The sequence below is a fragment of the Phoca vitulina genome, unplaced genomic scaffold (genome assembly GCF_004348235.1).
Source record: "Phoca vitulina isolate PV1807 unplaced genomic scaffold, GSC_HSeal_1.0 scaffold7, whole genome shotgun sequence".
Lineage (NCBI taxonomy): Eukaryota > Metazoa > Chordata > Mammalia > Carnivora > Phocidae > Phoca > Phoca vitulina.
Window position 1 is genome coordinate 3,065,078 of NW_022589710.1, and position 17,311 is coordinate 3,082,388.

Here is a 17,311-nt window from a genome sequence, read left to right on the forward strand (position 1 = left end):
AATAATTTATATGGCAAAGTTTCCTGAATCAAAAAATGTTCCTATGAATTAATCTTATGACAGAGTTCTATAATACAATTTTTTCAATATTGGTTTCCCATATATTCTGTTTCTTTATACGAAAACAATTTAGTAAATTTGTCATCAGTAGAGAGAATACAAAAATGAGTTGCTTTCCTCTAGCATGGATGAAAATGTTTTAACTGATAGTTTAGAAAAGTTCATTGAAGTTTTACAACTTACTATTGATAAGTTCATGTCAATTATTAGAATGTTGTTAAATTTGGGAAAAATTATTTCTAGTATAATTCATATAAGTTCTAAGAGGCATTATTGAGTATATTCCTGTCAGAAGAGGACTTTCATTTTGACCACTCATCAATGAGATCAAATCCTCTTTTATTTATAATTTTATTCATCAAATTCCTGGAAGAACTTTCCACAAATTGACTTCTGGTTCTGCACATTTTAAATCTTGTTTCTCCTCCTCTATCTACATTGTTGTAGTATCAGGCATCTAGAAAACATTCATCTCAAGATATGACCTCTGGCCCTGCACCTTTGTCTCCCAGCTCTGGCTGAGTTGGCACAGTAGGTAGGAGGAATATCCTGGAACTGATGCCTACCCTGAGATGGCTGGCAGTAGCCCCATATATATGTAACAGCAGACCACAGAAGTATATCTCACTAACCCTAACTTTTTCCAGGTCAACTTTCCCCTAATTGTATCTTTAAAATCCCTGTGTCTTCTCCAAGGCCACCTGAGCCAAGGGAAAGGGAAGTATGTTGGAGGGGATATTGGAGTTGAAAGAGAAGATGGTCTTAAATAACAGGGGTTAAAATATATTATACAAAAACACGTTACCATAAGCATACATTGGAAGAGACTCATGAAGGTTCAGGGCCGTGAAAGATAAGTTTCATCAGTAAATCTACTTCTGGATATATTCAAGCTGCCTCATCTTACATGCTCTCCTTCCTTCTCTTATCCCCCATATCTAGCTCCTTACATTCCATGCACTATAGGCAGAATTAATCCCTCATCTCTCCTTCTATAATATTCCTTGAAGAATCTTCTCTAAGTACTTTCTCATTATAGTACTGTTAACGGTTTAAAAGTCATTTGCCTATAGATCTTCATTTTGATTTAGTTATAAAGATATAGAACCAGGCAATTGATGAAACATACCTACAAATACAAGTTCAATAAATGTTTTCTTTTAAGTTATTGACTAATTAATAAAAGGTGATAGGATAAATAATAGTAAAAAAGAAAACAAAACTGATAGGCGAATTCTAAGCATGGCTACAGAATGGAAGGAAATTGTAAGAGGATAAAACAAATCCTCAAGAAACAGAGAAAAGATGCAGTGGAGAAGAGGAAAGTTAAGTAAGCTCCTAAAAGATGCCTTCAGTCTTTTTAGTAAAATAAGGAGGTAAGTCATCAGTTGAAATAAGGGGATATAACTGAGATTTGATGTGTAGGAAGCCAACCAGTTGGAAAAAATACTAATAGAAGTATATTATGAAATCAAAAAGGTATAAACCATAGGATAAACAAAGAATAAACAATAGATGAAACAGCTATTGTTGAAACTCACAACCTGAGTTACAGTTTATAGTTGTAACTCACTCAAAATCTGTAATTTTTTTTTTTACATAATTCTGTCCTTTGTACAAATCTAGTTTGCCAATTCAGGCACTACTGTTAGAGATTATCAGAATGTTTCCTTGGAGAATTCAATCTCCTGAACCATTACCAAGAGAAGCAGGGCTCTCCATCAAATTTCTTGACAGCATCACGTGGGCCAAACAAAATGTATGTACAAACTCAATCCTGCCCGCAGGCAACCAGCATGTAACCTTTACTTCAGATCCATTCAACATCTATAAAAGCTATGAAGAAGGATGCTGTTTCCTCCCCATCACCTCTAATGAACTTCATTGCAAATCCACAGGTGAAGCCAGGGGAAGCTGGGGAATTGCACTATTGTGGGTTTATTAAATATGTTAATTTGTTTATGTCAGAGTGATATATTTATTATTCTAAAACTAACATGATTAGCCCTCAATAAGGGTGACATGTGTCAATAGAGGGAATGCCAAATTAAGAATTGATGGGTTAAAAGAAAAACAATTAAGAATGCAGTCAATTGATCTGATTTGCACAGGGCCTCTGACCAATGAAGATGGAAAGCAAGGGGCAGTAATGATAAGGCAAGCTCCCATACCAACACTTCTTACCTGTCTGATTGCAGATCTGATTACAAATCCCCTGACTGATAGACACCACCATTCTGCTAGAGGAATGCATCATGCCTTAGCCTGTGGGGAAGAGAGATTTGATTTCATTGTTACACTTATTAGAGAACTAACTTCATTTAACAGCATTATCAACAGAAACTAAGTGCAAAGTGTGTATAGACAACTCCATCAGGCCTTGTAAAACAGTCATAGACTAATAGCTTCAAACAAATCCTTCAAAACAAATGTGTAATCCAGGATTCAAAGCAGATATGGAGTTTTTTTTTTTTTAATATTTTATTTATTTATTTGTCAGAGAGAGGGAGTGCGCACAAGCAGGGGGAGCGGCAGGCAGAGGGAGAAGCAGGCTCCCCACTGAGCAGGGAGCCCAATGCAGGACTCAATCCCAGGACCCTGGGATCATGACTTGAGCCGAAGGCAGACATTTAACCGACTGAGCCACCCAGGCATCCCTGGAGTTTAATTTTAGTAATAAATCTGGTGCTTCCAGCTTGTTCTCCAGAGTCACAAGTAGATACTTAAGAGGAAGAGAAGGGGAGATTTTACATAGGATGGGCCATGAAATGCTTCTTTTCCATATGGTATTAAATCTCACACCCAAGTAGTATGGACTCCTCTCATCTCTTCATTAAGGAGGGAAAACAACTGAACTGCCCACTGTGAGATGGGGACTCTTGCTGAGCTTCAGACTATGCTAAAACACTCACAATGAAGATATTCCTACATTCTCAAGGGAAACTGGGCCTGTGTCTAAGTGACCCTTTCTCAACATGTTTCTCCTACTGTTTAACCTGAACCTCCTATTGTTTCAGTTTAATCCCAATTATCCTGGTTCACTCCCCAGTGGCCACATTGACTAAAGGTAATGCTACCTCTGGAAATGAACTTGCAGTCCTGGATAGGCAGGTTTATCAAGGCTGCTAGCGAAGGAGAGGAGATAAAATAAAATGCCTCAGGAGGCCACAAATGGGGTTCAAAATCCAATAGAAGTGACGTTACACATTCAGTATTTATGAGAAATGAGCTAAATAAATAAAAACTCTGAATGTTTCAGTGTGGGTGAATAGAGGACTGAGGAAATAGAAGTTAGGCTGTAAACTATATATCTGAACACTTCATAATGATTCCTTGAACATTTCCTAGAATTGATAGTTTTTAAGTTCATGGGAAGGAGGTGTAAGATGTAAGGGTCATATGGATTTATTGATAATTATTAGGTGTGATGAATTTATTACCTTATTGTCTATAGTTGCTAGACCAGTGAACAAGAGAACTTCTAGTTCTGGACGATTACCAGGTCTCTGAGCTCACTACTTGTTGGATAATTGTGGGATGGTGAAGACTTGGTCTCATCCACTACTTGGTGGATAATTGTGGGATGGAGAAGACTGAAAGGGACGAAGTTAAGAGGGAAAAGAATAAATTAAATTTGAGATATTGTGAGCTATCCATGCAGAGATATTGGGTAGATAATTGGATATGAAAATGTGGAGATCAGTAGACAAGTTTGAGTTGGAGAAATGCATTTGGAAAAAGGTAGATGGGGAAGTAGAAGAACAAAGTAAATAGGGAGGTAGGAGAAAATTTTGGATCATGTGGTGTCCTAGGAGTCAAGAAAAATGTTTCAAGAAGGTTATGTTCTAGCAAATGTGTTGAGTGGTGCTAAAGAGTTGAGTAAGATGAAGAATGAAAAGTTCCTTTAGGTTTGGAGATGTGGTATGATCTAGTGAGATGCTATGGGAAAACACCTTCAACCTTTTATTTTCTTATTTGTAACTTCAGTTTCTTAGCTGTTACCTGCAATGACTACAGATGTAGTTTTATCAAAATTTATACCTGGCTGTTTTTTTTTTTTTGCAGAATATCCCCATTTGCCTGAGGAAAATTCATGCCTTAATTATTTGGAGCATCTCCAAGGATGCTGACATTATCTATGAATCAGTACTGGCCATTCCTTGCCAGCAGTGGGAATGGAAATCCATCACACCCACTGCCAATGAAACATGACAGTGGTGCACAACACTGAAGACCTGATTGCTGTGGTGACGTGTTTTTGACTAGAGTCAGATAGACTCCTCTGTTATATTCAGTTGGGAATACATCTTGATAAAACCACTTGGACACCAAAGTGTATATAATGTAGTGAGGCAGTCCTATCAACCCACACACAGTTACTCCTATCCTCAGAAAGCACACCTGTCTTCAGGGTGGCTGGATTTAGCATGGGCTCTGGTATCTTCCATTGCTCCAGCTGGCAAATATTTTTCCTTTATGCATCACTACCTGGATTCCTCCTTCCATTTTGGGAAGCTCCACCTCAGGAGCTTCTCATTGTCCTTCCAGCTATCGACTTCTTTCACTGCCTTGCCGGTGCATGAGACATAGGTGAATATAGCAGAAGCTCAATGGAGGACAGGAATCATGTTCCCCAGGAAACCATTCAACCCTTTGCAAATCAATGGATATAAACAGGGAGGGTGGAGCCTATGCAATTTCACCGGCAGAAGAGCTTGACCCCTAACCTAAGACACCCTGTTATGTACATTCACATCACTTCTATGAAGTTTGAAAAGGTTCTAATAGAATCATTTTAAGATAAATCTGATCCTCTGACCCTCAGAGATGTTAAATAATTTTTCCAAAGGCACACAGCACATGAGTGGACAAGGTGTAACTTGAATCTAGACCAAACTGACTTCAAGACTGTATTCTTTCTTTCTCTCTCTCTCTCTCTTTTTTTTTTGTAATGTCTTAATGAGGTACAGTTGTCATTGTCATGCAATATATCACATTTAATGTGTAAATTTTGATAAGTTTGAACATATTGTATACCCATGAAAGTATCACCACAGTCAAGAAAATGAAGATATATGCCACCAACAAACATTTCTTTATGCCCTTTTATAATATTTCCCCCTTTCCTGTCTCTGACACTCTAACCCCAGACAACCACTCATCTATTTGCTGTCACTGTGGATTAATTTGCATCTTCTAGAATTTTATATAAGTGAATATTTATAGTACATACTCTTTTTCTCTAAATTTCTTCACTCAGCATAATTATTTTGAGGTTTATTTATATTGTTTTGTGCACTAATAGTTCATTCCTATATACTGCCTAATAGTGTTCTATTTTACAGATATGCCGAATTTTATTTATTCGTTCACCAATTGATGGATATTTGGGTTGTTTCCAGTTTGGGGTTATTACAAATAAAGCTGCTCTGGACATTCACATGCAATGTGCAATCTTTGTAGGACATATGCTTTCATTTCTCTTGGGCAATACTGTACGTACATGTTTACTATTTTAAGAAACAGCAAAACTTTTTCAGAGTGGTTCTACTATTTTCCATTTACTCTGAGCATGTGAGAATTCCAGTTCCTCCACATCTTCACCAATATTTGGTATGATTAGTGTTATAACAACCTAGCTGGTCTTGTTGAGGTATCTTATTATGGTCTTAAATTATGTTTCCCTAGTGACTAATGATGCTTAGCATCTTTCTTGTGTTTTTATTTGCTATCAGTGTATCTTCTTTGAAGAAGTGTCAGTTCTTGTGCCCATTTTTTTTAAATTTGGTTGTCTATCATTGAATATTAAGGGTTCTTTGTATATTCTGAAGACAAGTTCTCTTTACCAGATATATGATGTGCAAATATCTTCTACCAGTCTGTGTCATACTTTTTCATTTACTTACCAGTGTCTTTCAAAGACTTTCATTTTTCTAACAGTGTCTTTTACAGATTAGAAATGGTTGATTTTGATAAGTCCAATTTATCAATGTTTTGTTTATTTCATGCATCATGCTTTTGGTGTCTAGCCAATGAAATCAGTTTGACTTAAGGTCACAAAGAATTTCTCCCATGAGTTCTAGAGGTTTTATAATTTCAGCTTTCACATTTAGATGTATGATCCATTTGGAGTCATTGTTGTTTATAGTTTAACGTATGGTTTGATGTTCATTTGTTTTGCTAATGGGTATCCTTTTGTTCCAGCACAATTTGTTAGAAAGATTATCCGTACTCCACTGTATTTGGCTTTGGTACTTTCCACATATGTATGGGTCTATACTGGCCTTTCTATTTGTTCCTTCACTCTATTTATCTACATTTAAGCCAGTTCTAAAGTCTTGATGACTAGCTTTTACTAAGTCTTGAATTCAGGTATTGTTAGCCTTCTGATTTTTTTTTTTTTAATTCTTCCAAGTTTGGGCTACTCAAGGCCTTCTACATTTACCATGGGACTTTTAGAATCAATTTATTAATTTCCTTAAAAATCTGGCAAGATTTTGATTGTAATAGTGTTGAATCTATAGACCAATTTAAGGAGAACTCCTATCTTAACAGTATTGAGAATTCCAACCCATAAAGGTGGTTATCTTTCATTCAGCTTCACTTTAACTTCACTACATAATGTTTTATAGCTTTTAGTTTAAAGATTTTACATATCTTTTGTCAAATTTATCCCTAAGTTTCTCATATTTTTGGATATTATTATAAATGATATTTAAAATTTTAATTTCCTATTGTTGCTAGTATATAGAAATATAATTGTGTATACTTGATCTCATATCCTGCAATCTTGTTAAGCTCTCGTATTAGTTCTAGTATCTTTTTAGATATTCTGTACTTTTTCTACATAAATGGTAATGTTGTTCGTGAATAGAGTTTTACTGCTCCTTTTCAATTGAATGCCTGCTATGTCTTTTTCTTGCTTTATTACACTGGCTAAAGCTTGTACTCCTGGCCCTTCATTTATTCATTTAACAAATATTGTTTTGATTGCCTATTATATACCAGCCATGATTTGAAGTAAGATGAATGCAGTATGAATAAAACAGGAAGGATATGTATTATCATGTAGCTTACAACAATTGTGCAATTGCTTAAGAAAATAGATGTATTTGAACATAAGTGCTACTATGAGCGAGGAATAGCTAATGAAAATAGGAATATTTAGCCTAAAAAAAACAGACAAAAGGGAAAATAATTATGCCTTCAAATATGCAAGGGACTATTTTGCAGAAAAGGATTAATTTTTTTCCATATAATTCCAGAGGACTTAACTAGGATTAATGATGGAAAGTTGAGAAGAGAAATTTAAGAATTTGCTGCCATAAAAAACCATTTGATATTGAAACAAGTTGCCTTCTGAGAATCTTTCTGCGAGAAGTTTATGAAGAGGCTGGATAATCTTTTATTAGGTATGCCATAGAGAAGCATCATTCTCAGGTAAAAGACACAGCTAAAGGATTACCAGAGTGATTTCCAATTTAAATAATCTGAAATTCTATAGATATAAAGATGAATGGGATGTGGCCTTTGTATTATGTTTACAATCCCATTGGAAAGAAAAACAGCTTTATAATATAAACAACTCAATTCAAATTGTGGTTCAAGAAACCAAATGAAGATACTTACAAAGTAGGGTGCAATTAATGGCTATATAAATGGTACAAATTATATATTCAGCAAGAATTGTCCAGACATTTGTTGTCAAACCAAATTTATAAATGGCAATTGTAATCCCATTATTCTTTCACATATTCCAATTTCTTTCCAAACTTCCTATTTGCCTTCTTTTGAGTATCATTTCCTCTTCTTTATTTGGTTCCTACTTCCTAATTCCTCCCTCAATATTGATCTTAAATCCCAAGAGCATCCTTCATGACGATCCCCTCAAAATTCCAGTCCTCTAGTAATTCTCTTTTCTCATTGATTGTTTACACTTCAGTTAGATCATCAGGAGAGAAAATAAGTCTTACATCACTAAGTAGATCTGATCCCTAGACTAGCATTCACAACGTGCACTCAATAAATGGGAGCTAATATTAACAATGATAATAATGCAAAGAAGAACAGGGAGGGAAGCTACGATGATAACTTCAGGTAGTATAGTCAGAAAATGTTTTTTAGAAGAGTTAAGATTTTACCTCCTACTTTTCTCCTGACTCACTGATACATTTGCTCATTTTATAAATACGCATTAATGTCTTGTAAGTCACACCTTGCCAGAGACTGGGACACAAAAAAAAGGATAAGACAGGCATGGCTTCCCCACTCTGGAACTTATACTCTTATTATAGAAGTAAGAAAAAAAGGCAAATAAGCACCAATAAATAAATGAATTAAAAATTACAAAAGGAATGAACTAGAGACTAATTTTATGTAGAATGATTACGAGCAGGCTTTCTAAAGAGCTGATACGCAAACAGTGTTGGGAGCAAGGAAGTGGGGGTACATTTTAAGAAGAGGAAAAGAGCTCCTGCAAAATTTGTTATGTGAGAATGACCTTATTTTGTTCTAGGAATGAGCAAAAAATCACGTGGCTAGAGCAAGGGGGAGCATAGGATGAGATGAGCTTAGCAAGGTAGACAGATCCAGGTCATGCAAGGCATTGAGGGCTAATGCGGAGGGGCTTCAGATTTCATTTTAAGTATAAGGAAAGACATTAAAGGATTTTAAGCAAGAGTGTGACATGATATGCTCGTTTATATTTTTTTTAGAACATTGGTTGCTCTGTGGAAAATGGATTGACAAGAGTATGGAGTCAGAAGGTGGTTGGCAGTAACTCAGAGAAGAGATGATACTTGCCTGAATAAGGGTAAAGTAGCAGAATTGGAGAGAACTCAACAATCTCCCAATCTTCCATTCTGCAATCTGATGTGGCCCCTTTAGCAGCCCTTTGAGCTTTAAGAATACTGGAATTCTGCTCTTGTAAGCCTCAAATCAAACCTGGAAAGAGTACCGCTTTTTTTTTCCCCTTAGGAAACTCATTGTTCTCTATTTGGATGCTGTTTTATTTATGGTGGCTTGGAAGAGGGCTGCTGATGAATGAAGTTTATGAATGTTCTAGGTCTCCGCCAGCCACACTGGTGACACCTCAGGTGACCCTCCACAACACAGCTGTCTGCTTCTCTGTCAGCAGCGGTCCCTGCTCCTCTGCAATGTCAAGAAGCTCTAACCGCCATAGGATCTAGCCTGGCATGTTTGCTTTATTAAGAAAAACAGTTGAGACACTTTGTTATTAAAGGTAAACAATCTGGCCAGGAGAGTGACTCATCATGTATAGATGGACGGCAGGCTAGATCCCTAGATACCACATGGATAAAAAAATGAATTCCATAGCTTCTGGAACATTGTCTCCTCCCCTAACATAATGTTGGGATTTGAGCAGAGGCAATTCTAAAAGGGCAGGAAGGCCACACACTTTGGCGTAGGCCTGCTTCTACAACTGGGAAATACATTGGCCTTCTGACGAAGGGTTCATTCATCCCACTTGCTTCAGGTCCAACCTCAGTCCCATTGGCTGCCTTGGAATCATAATCAGCAGGGCTGGGCCCATGTTTATCCTCATCCACTACCACCTATGCTGCTTGCAAAGTAAATAAGTGGCACATAGTCTATGCCACTTGTGCCTGGGTTTTAGCTTACCAAAGTATTCAGATGCCAGGAGGCGGAGAAACTGCCCCATGCCTCCCATGATAGATGGCTGCCAAGTCAGAAACCTTGTAGTAAACCCAACAAATTGTGTGCAGGTGTTTGTTTGTTTGTTTGTTTATAAAGTAGGCTCCACAACCAATGTGGGACTTGAACTCATGACCCTGAAATCAAGAGTCACACACTCTACTGACTGAGCCAGCCAGGTACCCGTGTGCAGATGTTTGAAAAATCATGCGGCAAAGGTTTGTTCACCTGCATCTACTATCACCTCCTGGTTCCTCACACAGCAAAAGAGAAAATCTACCTGCTAAGCTTTTACCACTATGACTATAGCCACACGGACAGACGGAATAGGATTCCTTGCCCTCTTCTGTTTTTCTCTCACATGATGGGCACATTTCTGCTTAGTTAGCTGCTTCAAAACTGGGCCTCCAGGAGGTCTATAACAGCTCACATCCAAAAGAAGGTGAGCAGAAACTGGACTTTGAAAAAATGCATTCAATTCAAAACCTGTTCTTTAGTGGACGTGACAACATACAAGGAGGAGGCTGCCCGGCTCTTTTAAGAAAGGTGTCTTCGTTCTTAAAATCATGAGAAAGGGGTGGACCCATGACCGTCTCTGGACATCCTGCCTGAACAGGATGCTTGGAGTGGCTGTAGCAGCCTCAGGACTGAGAAGGAAGCAGGCCAGAGCTGATTAGAAAGGTGGACAGATAGGGTTCTGAGCATCTTCGAGTCTATCTAGGAGATACTAGACTCCTTTTCTTTCAGACTCCTTTTATGAGAGATAAGCTCCCTATGGTTGAAGCCAATTGTTACCTCAGCTTTAGGTTGTCTACCTGGTTTAGTGGGCGAGAGAAGATTCCCTTGGTGTTTCAGAAGGGCTTTGGGCTCCTGAAAGTCTACTCAAAGAGTAACCTCAACATTTTAAAATGTAGAGGGACTGAGGCAGCTGAGGGATGCTCCTAGTGACACTAATGTGTCCTGATAGCACATGGCTCCCCATTTCTCAGCTGATTTTCAGGAGGCCTTGACCTTCTCAGGGAAGATCAGGGGCCACTGCTCTGATGGTTCTCTAAGTCTCCTCTGATCTTGGAGTATGTTCTCTTACAGACTCTCTCCATTTCTTGGTGTTTTATGTTTTCTGCTCACACAAACTCCACTTGTTAATGGGAAAAAGATTCAAAAATTTTAAATCTTAGCATTCAGAGAATGTTTAGCATTGCCATGGCATGTACGCTATATATGTGTATGTGTTTCTGATTCATATTTACCCTTTTGAAAATTTGACGTCATACTGTATCTGTAGTTTTATATCCCATTATTTGAACTCATGACTCTATTTATTATGAGCATCTCTACCTATTACTAAATGTATTCTTAAAGCTCAAAAAAATACCCTTTGGTCTGGGCAATGCCTCCAAGGTATTCCAGTGTGCAGTGAAGGTACTTGAGATGAGGCAGATAATTTCCTTCTTAATTTTTTTAAAACTCTATTTCTCAGTACCACTTCTAGATTTAATCTTGACAAAGGGATGAATGACTCTGAAGGCTGAGCTGCTAGGCCATGTTCTCTCTACTTAGGAAGATAACATGCTCTAACCAATGGGGAGACAGTCTGCCTGTACTGACCACATGACTCTGTGGAGCTCTGCACAGCACAGTGCTTGAGAGCATGGCCACAGGGTTTCTGCCCACCCCACCGCCCCACCCGTTCCTGGTTGCCTCTGAGATGAACTTAAGCAGGCCATTTAGCCTCTCTCATTCTTCTTTTCCTCATTTGTAAAATGAAAATAAAAATAGAAGTAATTCCATAAGGTTGTGGTGGGAACACAAGAGCCTAATTCTGAACTGAGAGCAGGCCCTCAAACGTGAGCTACATTTACTATTGTTTAATTAAAGTTTTAAGGGTTTTACCATGAGTTTATACTTACCTCCTGTCATCTAACTCTCCTTTAAAAAAGCAGGAATTAAAGATTCAGCAGGCATATTTTTCATCTCAGCCTCACTCAGGTGACCCTCTTCTAGAATGTCTTCATGCCTCAGACTCTCACCATGTGTAAACCCTCACCATTCCCAGAGTACAACAGACCTTTCCATCTGTGATTTCATAATCCCTGTCCACACGTGATTTCTTCTGCTTGAATGCCCACCCCCTCACTTCTTCACCCACCCGCCAAATGCTTGTTCTTCCTTTAATATCTCCTCCTCTGGGAAGCCCTTGCCCAAATCTCCAAAGAGGTGTTGTTCCATTCTCTTGCACCCCCGCAACACCATTTTTAAACCAATATCCCCAACACAGCACTTACCAGGGTGTGTTCATAACTGATCTGTTTGCATGATTCTTCCACTGCGGTGTATGCTTTTGGGGGGTCCAGGAACACGTCCTTATCATCTCCAAAGAGCACAACAAATGCTAAATGCGTGGAGGAAAAAAAAAAAATTGTAAGCCATACATTTCCCCAGGGGGGGGAAAATACATGAACTTTTAGGAATCTGAAGGGCAGATCAGTTCCCCTGCTTTGAAGCCCTCCGTGTGTTCAGGACGAGAAAAGCCCCCAATGGAGTCAGAAGGAAGGGTTCCATTCAACACACACCTAATTACAGTCCTCACTCGATTCCCTCTTATAAATGACAACCATCAGATGCCAAGTTGTGGCAGAATGACATCTGGCTCTTTGGCAGACACCCCCGGCAACAGCGTTAATGACTTGGGAGATGGCTCTGGATGTGTAATGCTGTTAAGTTTGTTGTCTGGATTACATTATCCTCCTCAACATCTTTTTACATTGTCCTCTAACTCACTTCTGATTCTGAATCTGTGAGACCTGGACACATTTATCCAAATTTGCCCAATGCCCTTCATGGCCTTGACACGCCAGTCCTTTCATACATTTTCATCAGCTCCTGTGCATTTTTCACAGAGAGCTGTGGATGTACTTCACAGCTAGTTTGTGTTCTCAGAGGCAACTCAAAGGGAAAGGTTTTTGTCATCTGGGAAAAAGTCCTTTAGTTCTCGACCAAATTACATTTTCTAAGATGACCACATTTGGGGCTTCTTTTGAAATCATGCTATATAAAGAAAAAATGCCTCAGTGACTACATATGCTTTGAATTTGAAACCAATATGCAACGCTTCATTAGCTCCCAGGATGAACTATAAAAAGGCAGGGGTTGCAACCATAACAGTCTTGCCTCTGACTGAGAAAAATATATACATTTTAATTTTTTCCTAGGCATTAAAAACAAAGCCTTTATCTGAAATTTCATCCAGTTTTCAGAAATGATGCATTTAATTTCAGTACTGAGCTTTCCCTCACCCACATTTTTTTTTTTTTTTCTCTCCACCGTGTAGAAACAGGAGGCCAAACTGGAAAAACAGAATACCACGAGAAACAAAATCCCCTAAGCTTTCTCTTCTGTACCAGTTGGTTATTGGGATTTTGGAAGAGACCAAAATTAATCAAATAGGATATAAATGAAAATGTATAAACTATTAAGAGAAACGTTAGACTCCAAATGGTAAATCATTATAGCAAGTAATGATAATAAAAAATTGTTGTAATGTAAATCAGCCCCTGAAATAAATGGGCTTAATGTTAACTTTATTCTATGGGTATTTTGACTTTTTTTTTTTTTTCTTTTTTGCTTACAAAATAACTGCAATACTCACAACTGGAGAAAAAAAAATCACATTATCTAGTGTTTTGACTTACAGGGGAAACATTTATGTGTAGAACCAATGCATTTATCATGCTTAATTGGAAATTAATGAAACAATATTTATATTGCCTGTGTTTTTACTTTTTTTTTAAATTTAGGCATGCCATCTTAAAATGTATTACACCCACTTAAAATGCTGATGGAAATCACAGATATAGGATTATAAAATGTCAAATGCAAAATTAAAAGGAAAAGGATAATTTTTAAAACTCTATGTAGTAGTTCTCAATGATACCATAGTACCCTGTTTCTTCAAAATTCTGGGATGATTTGTAAGAAATAGGAATGCCCATGATTCAAGTCCTATGAGTTTCAAATGTCATACATTTCACTTGTTTTCACAGAAGAGACAGAACAATAGACATCAGAATACAATGTTCTGGAAATGGCAAAATGGTTTTTATTTATTAACTATAAGGAATAAATAATGGGTTCTTTCCAAAAGTTGTCAGTCTTTGGCCAAAGTTTCCTGTGCATTGGTTAACAAAACTTCAATTCCCATAAATATATTGATGCTTCTAGAAAGGTGTGAACAGATGCTTTATCTCTACATTGTGTGCATAAATGTACGTTCTGAGATGTAAATTGATCAAACTGTAGAAACAAATCATTTAAGATTTGTGCAGTGATTAATAACAGAAGCCAGTAATCAAATCTCCCTGCCACCAGCACATCTGTTACAGAGAGTTTCTAGTTTGCCCTATTATGCAAATGTGCAATAAAACAAATACATTACTTAATTTAGCAGCTGGTTCGAAAACATTATTTTAGGTGATTTCTCTATGTTTTGTGTACTTTTGCCATTGATCGTGGTTAATGTGAACTAATTCAGTTGTTTATGAGATGAGGGCTTCCACATAAAAAAATAGCCCTCGGGAAAGCCAGCCTTTGGGAAAGTCATTTTGACCCTTGTCTCTGAGAACGAAACACCGTGGCAAACGCATGATAAGTCATGGCTCTCAGGACCCCTACTCAAACAGCACAGGAGCCTCAAAGGGTTTAAAATGGAAGTTCCCTTTATTTCCATGTTCTTGAGGATGGAGACAAATTCTGACCAGGGCTGAAACTTGCTGGATTGGGGCTTTAATTTAAAAATAAATAAGTAAAATAAAGTAATAAAGATACTTAAAAAAAAAAAAAACCTGAAGTTGTTTTTTATATTAAAAAAAAATCTGGACACACACAAAAAATAAATTCTAATAGGAGCACTGGACTGAATGTTCTGGTGTTTTCCTAGTGAAAGGTAGGGTCTCATGGGATCAGTTAGAACCAGTGAATTATCTGGTATATTAAAAAGTAGGAAACTCATTTCTCATGAGCTTGAAAATTACATGAAAACCCACAAGCAGGTGGGTCAGGCTCTTACTCAGTGCTCAGGGGTACCTTTTGTGTAGGCGGTGACCAAACTTGCATTTGCTAGACCAGTGAAGGGAGGAGATGAGAAAAGGCAGCAGTGGCATCAAGTACAATCTCCCACAAAGTCTTCAGCAGCTGGAGAGCAGGCAGGAGAGTAACCTTGATTGGTTAGCAATGGAGCTAAGGAAAATGGTGACTAGAGAATAAGAAGTAATATGTTACTGGAGAGTTTTAAATTGTCTGGAGACTGCCACCATACTTAGGACAGCAGATAGATGAAAAGTAAGATATATGCCCAGTTCATACTCAGGGTCTCTCAGTTAATATGCAGGTTCTCAAATTCCTTCCATTAGAGGCCCGTGGGACAGTTTCAAAAGGACCTTTTAGTTAGCTGTTTATGAATCTGCCTTCACTTCAATGGCAAAAGACTATAGCTTAAAGATGAGAAATGATACACACGCTTACATGCTTACTCATACCTATAATAATCCAAATAATCAGTGTTTACTGAACACTTGTGTTAGCACAGCTCTGTGAAACATCCTTACAGACAGTATCTCTTTTGATCTTCGTATTTTACCAGTGAGGGTAGTGTACGTTAAGTGACCTGCCCAAGGTCATGGGACATTGGGACTGGAATAAATGACTGATTCCAAAGCCCATGGTCACAATTATGTTATCTCGTTTCCTAAACCAAGGTTAAATTTCCATAGGAGACCCAAAGAAAGAAATTGTGGAGTGTGTCCTTAGCACCACAGAGGTAAGAGGGACAAATTCCAGTTTTCTAAATAAATACTTTGTTGCATGTTCTGCAAAGTAGGTGGGATCATACTGAACTGAGAATTCAAATATTAACATTAAAAAAGAAAAGATAGAACACTTGACTGAGGGCAGGCCTTTTGGAAATATGGATTACCCAGCAGACAGACTGTATTATTCAAGGTTCTGTAGAGAAACAGAACCAATAGGATGCGTGAATATATGGAAAGAGATTTCTTAGAAAGGAATGGGCTCACATGGTTATGGAGGCTGGCACGTGGGAATCTGCAGTGTGGGCTGGCAGGCTGGAGACGCAGGAGACGCACGTGCAGGTGCAGATGAAGTCCAAAGACAGTCTGCTCAAGAAGTCCCTTTGGAACAGGAAGGCCAGTCTTTTCATTCTATTCAGATCTTCAATGATCAGATGAGGTGCACCCACATTGTGGAGGGCAAAATGTTTTACTCACAGCTCACCGATTAAATGTTAATTTCATCTCCAAAAAGGCCCTGCAGGTTGACACATAAAATTAACCATTACACAGACCGAGTTTATACTGAAGACACCAGCAAAATAAGGTACATCAGAAGAAAAGAATATTTTAAAAATAACTCAGTGTGTGATATTTCAGGGAAAAAAAAAAAAAAACAACCATCATGGATAAAACTATGATTCTGGTTATCTTATCCTTATTTTATAGTTTAGCATTTTTTTGTATTTTGATTAGATGTAGGGTGGAGAAGGACCAAAAAAATCTCCATAATCACCACAATATTTTAATGCTTGGGACCTCGAAAGGCCTGCCTCCTGGCCATCACTAGAAATTTCAAACCATCATTACATGAATTTTTTTCTGTCCAATCCTTTAGAAGTTATAATGAAAGTTAATTGAATTCATTTGGCAAATATTAGGCCTGCCAACGATATTCTTACTTACTATAGAGAATGAGAGGGAAACGTAGCATAATGGGCAAGAGCAAGCCTCTGAAATCAGAAAGGCTCATTTCTTAACTCGTTTTAATACTTTCTATCAGTATGATTTTTGGCAAGTTACATAACTTTCTAAGCCACCATTTCCAAAGCTATGAACTAAAGATAATTGAGCCTATTTCCTAGTGCTAACCTGAGGATTAAAGGAGTGAAAGCATTTGGAACTTGGGGCACAGTGTCTGACATATGATAACTCAATAAACATTATTCTTGTGATAGCCGTAGGAAGAAGAAAAGGAGTCAGAGCAAAAGGCATAGCTGTTGGACCAAATCCATCCATGAAGATTCTTCTACATGTTGCACAATGAGAATTCTTGATGAGGAGACCACTGAGTTAATAATAGGATCCTCGAAGAACCATCATAAACCCTATGCTCTGTATTTTCAGAGGCCATATTCCATGTCATTTCATTAAAATACACTCAAACCCCACATTAAAGAGAAATTCAGAAGCTAAACAGTTTTGAAAGTTTATTTTTTTCTCTAATTTTGCTTTTTTAAATTTTTTTAATTTAAACTCAGTCAACATATAGTACATTAGTTTCAGATACAGTGTTCAATGATTCATCAGTTGCATATAACAGCCAGTGTTCATCATATCACGTGCCCTCCTTAATGCCCATCACCCAGTTACCCCATTCCCCCACCCACCTCCCCTTCAGCAACTATCTGGCTCTAAATTAATTTGCTATTTATTGACTTGGAATTTTAGTAATTTCTTCAAAGTAAGAAAATCTATAATTTTTCTAATGAACTGGAAGCTTTATGGAATTT

The 17,311-nt window shown here is 37.7% G+C and overlaps 1 long non-coding RNA gene across 1 annotated transcript in view; it reads left to right on the forward strand.

Moving 5' to 3' along the window:
* Nucleotides 1-17,311, forward strand: part of LOC116632859 — a 52,369-nt gene that overhangs the window by 12,842 nt on the left and 22,216 nt on the right. The window contains exons 2-3 of the long non-coding RNA XR_004299510.1: nucleotides 7,326-7,472; nucleotides 8,775-8,872. This is a non-coding gene — a long non-coding RNA (uncharacterized LOC116632859). The remainder of the gene's footprint in view (nucleotides 1-7,325; nucleotides 7,473-8,774; nucleotides 8,873-17,311) is intronic.